This window comes from Palaemon carinicauda, chromosome 15 (genome assembly GCF_036898095.1).
Source record: "Palaemon carinicauda isolate YSFRI2023 chromosome 15, ASM3689809v2, whole genome shotgun sequence".
NCBI lineage: Eukaryota > Metazoa > Arthropoda > Malacostraca > Decapoda > Palaemonidae > Palaemon > Palaemon carinicauda.
The window spans coordinates 71,183,958-71,188,957 of NC_090739.1; the positions used below are offsets into that span (position 1 = coordinate 71,183,958).

Here is a 5,000-nt window from a genome sequence, read left to right on the forward strand (position 1 = left end):
TAGATAGATAGAGGATAGATAAATAGATAGATAGATAGATGATATATAGAGAGATAGATAGATAGAAATATATATGATAGATAGATAGATAGATAGATGATATGTAGATACATAGAAAGATAGATAGATAGATAGATAAATAGATAGATAGATAGATGATATATAGATATATAGATGATAGATAGATAGATAGATAGATAGATGATATATAGATAGAAAGATATATGATAGATAGATAGATAGATAAATAGATAGACAGATGATATATAGATAGATAGATAAATAGACAGATGATATATAGATAGATAGATAGATAGATAGATGATATGTAAATAGATAGATAGATAGATAGATGATAGATAAATAGATAGATAGATAGATAGAGGATAGATAATTAAATAGATAGATAGATGGATAGATAGATGATATATAGATAGTAGATAGATAGATAAATAGATGATATATAGATAGATAGATAGATAGAAAGATATATGATAGATAGATAGATGGATGATATATAAATACATAGAAAGATAAAAAGATAGATAGATAGATGATATATAGATATATAGATGATCGATAAATATATAGATAGATAGATGATATATAGATAGAAAGATATATGATAGATAGATAGATAGATGATAGATAAATAGATAGATAGATAGATAGAGGATAGATAAATAGATAGATAGATAAATATATAGATAGATAGATAGATGATATATAGATAGATAGAAAGATAGATAGATAGATAGATAAATAGATAGATAGATAGATGATATATAGATAGAAAGATATATGATAGATAGATAGATAGATAGATAGATAAATAGATAGATAGATGATATATAGATAAAGAGATAGATGATATATAGATAGATAGATATATAGATGATAGATGAATAGATAGATAGATAGATGATATACAGATAGATAGATAGATGATATATAGATAGATAGATAAATAGACAAATGATATATGGATAGATAGATAGATGATAGATAAATAGATAGATAAATAGATGATATATAGATATATAGATGATAGATGAATAGATAGATTGATAGATGATATACAGATAGGTAGAAAGATATATGATAGATAGATAAATAGATAGATAGATAGATAGATGATATACAGATAGATAGATAAATAGACAAATGATATATGGATAGATAGATAGATGATAAATAAATAGATAGATAAATAGATGATATATAGATATATAGATGATAGATGAATAGATAGATAGATAGATGATAGATAGATAGATAGAAAAATATACGATAGCTAGATTAATAGATAGAAAAATATACGATAGCTAGATTAATAGATAGATAGATAGATAGATAGATAAAAGATAGATAGATAGATAGATCGATAAAAGATACACAGATAGATAGAACCATCCCCATTCAGTCTCGTTTGTGGGGATAATAATTCGAGAAAATTCTTCGATTGTTTGAAAAGCATCCGTTAATTTAAAGGTCATAATATACATATTCAACGATAAGATATGAAACGATATCTATCTATCAATCCATCTATGTATATATATATATATATATATATATATATATATATATATATATACATACGTATATGTATATATACATATATATATATATATATATATATATATGTATGTATATATATATATATATATATATGTATATATACATATACGTATGTATATATATATATATATACATATATATATATATATATATATATATATATATATATTTATACACACAGACATATATATATATGCATATATATATATATATATATATATATATATATATATATATATATATATATGTGTGTGTGTGTGTGTATGTGAATGTGTATAGAAAGACATAGATGGATTGATAGATAAACATAGTTCATATGTCATCGCTGAATATGCATATTCTTTATGGGAATGGGGTTGCCTAATCTTAACTCTTCAGACTCTTCAGTATTTATACAATAATTAGAGTTTGCCAGAGGTAAACGCTTACAAGATTTTACTTTGTAAATGGTCCTTTATGATACGCTTCAAAAAGAAAATAGGTTGAGTAGAGTTATCAACGACATAAGAAAGTATAATTAGACTAAAAAGTCTTCCGGAGATATACTGCACAATCAAATGATATTCGCAGTAAGCTTAACAATTATTTTTTTCTATTACTCGGTCATATTTCCTTTCACTAGGGTATGTATAATTATCGCATTCGTGCGTCTCTGAATTTACAATCTTAATTGGATCGGACATGTCTGTTTATCAAATGGACTTTTAGACTATTGTGGAAAAATGTCAACGGGATATCATAAGAATTTAAAAATAGCTTTTCAATCTAAACTCATTAGGTATATTGAACTTCCACTTGGTTACAATGAACGTAATTACAAATAGATCAAGAGATTATTCGACCGGCTAAGATCCAATGATGAACAGTCACCGCTCAATTAGAAAATAAGTCTTAATTTGTAAACTTGCGAGTATTCTGTCTTAGATTCTCTGAAACTTTGAGTCTTTATTTCGATAATAAATCATAGAAGGGTAAGAAAATAGCGGATCAAAATTAAATAGAAAACTGTCGTTGGTAAATGGTGTTGATTAAATACTTGATCTCCAAAAATAGCGAATCAAACACAATTAGTGTAGAAATATCGTAAATGTGCTGGAATCCTTTGTTATTTTGGATTAATCCCATCAGCTAATGGATAGATCTGATTTTAGATTATGACGCAAAAATAAGTTTATTTCTGCTGAATATATGAAAGATTTGCAGTGAAAATTATGCTTACGATATTGTCACTAATTTAAATATGTCTATCTAAAGCAAGGAAGCTTTGGATAAATTACTCCTATATAACAGATTTGGTTTTTCTTTATCTGGAAGGGGAGATTATGCTACATAAAAGAATCAGCAGAAGGGGTTTTTGCGATAGGAATAATAGTATTTAAGTTAGGACATATGCAGTATGTTCAATGATGGGCTTTCGGAAAATCTTCTTCCACCACCAGATCCAAAAAGCTCGAAATTAAATACGCTATATGAATATCTATAAAAACATTCACTTTGAATTCGATACACGATTAAAACGAACTTTCTAAAGCCAATATGAAAGAAATAGGAATGAAAAGGACTACCGAACATAGAATTATTCTAAAATAAAAAAGATTCAAAGTATCAGCGCTGTAAATTCACTGGTAGTTCTCCCTATACCTTGGGCGGTGGTCACTTTGTGGATGGCTGTGCCAGAGAGGGACCGTGTTACCACGAAACCACCTGTTCCGGGTGAACGGCCGAGGTCTCGGACAATCTTGGTCGGTTATGTCTTTCAATTTTCCCAATATATTACGAATTATACCGATAACACTTGCATTTGTATACGACACCCGAACAAAGATCATCAGAGACCAGAGTTTTAAACTTTAGAAATGTACTCATTGAGAACGAGGGGAGAATACAATGATCAGTGATACCGGTCGATAAACAAAATTACGCTAACACGACATAAAGAGAAACAGTTCTATACAGGGGATTTCAATTATTTAAGATAAGAAAACACCCTTAGTACAATTGAACGGGAATTTTATCAACAGGTTTCACAGAAGATGGTATTTTGCCGCTCGGTTTCAATAAGTAAATTTCTAACTTAGAAATCAGATCTCCGATGATCTTTGTTTGGGTGTTATGTACAAATACAAGTGTTATCGTTGTAATGCGTAATATACTGGGAAGATTGATACGCACAGCCGACCAAGATTGTCCGAGACTTCAGCCAATCACCCGGTAAAGAGGCCATTCACCCATTGAACTTTTCCAGTGATTTTACGAGTTTATAGAGCTGGTGCTTTGAATAATTTTCTCTTATTTCAGAATGATTCTATATTTCGTTTCGCTTTTCCTTCAAGTGGTTTTCGAATGTTCGTATTAAGCATGTAACAAATTCGAGGGTAAATTTTCAACTTACATTTATATAGTGTATTCTTTTAAATCTTTTAGGCTCTAGAAAGTATTTTTCGATAGCTAAACAATAAACATATATGCCATAACTCTAGTAGGATAATTCCTAGAGAGAGAGAGAGAGAGAGAGAGAGAGAGAGAGAGAGAGAGAGAGAGAGAGAGAGAGAGCGCTTGCATATAATGGGAAAGATTTGATGACAGAGAATGAGATCTTACTTATCATAGTTAAGCAGAGAGAGAGAGAGAGAGAGAGAGAGAGAGAGAGAGAGAGAGAGAGAGAGAGAGAGGGGGTTTTGTATATACTGGGAAAAATTTAATGACAGAGATTGAGATCTTACTTATGATAGTTAAACGTAACGACTAAGAGAGAGAGAGAGAAGAGAGAGAGAGAGAGAGAGAGAGAGAGAGAGAGAGAGAGAGAGTGTGTGTGTGTCAGTCAATCCTATAATCTTCTCGCGATTACGTAAACATGTAACTTCCGGTGTAAACAACAATATTATGAAAACAGTTACCGCATTACCCTATGATGGTATCAATTAAGTTAGGATCCGTTTTGAATCGGCTTAGTCTTAAGCTCACAGTTACGGTGAAAATAACAGGCATTTTCTAACAACGTGAAATTACTGATGGCACAAATTTGTCACAAAATATAAATGTCTAAAAATACACAACGCATAATACATAATAAAAAATGTTCTTGCAAAATTACACAAACATAATTTTTACATATAGGAAAACATGAAAACATAATAATCATACATACAAACACACACACAGACACATACACACACACACACACACACACACACACACATATATATATATATATATATATATATATATATATATATATATATATATATATGTGTGTGTGTGTGTGTGTGTGTGTGTATATAAATAAAAGGCTAACAAGATACATGCTAATTTTCTTTCAAACAAGAGTTCAAATATAATAAAATTATAATGAAAACATCTGAAAGGAATTACTTTTTAATTTACTACTGATGAATTTGAAGAAACACAAAGAAAACATG

At 29.1% G+C, this 5,000-nt stretch overlaps 1 protein-coding gene across 1 annotated transcript in view; it reads right to left on the bottom strand.

The window, feature by feature from the left end:
• The window catches only part of Hdc (histidine decarboxylase), a 181,231-nt gene that overhangs the window by 175,748 nt on the left and 483 nt on the right, over positions 1 to 5,000 (bottom strand). The window lies entirely within an intron of this gene.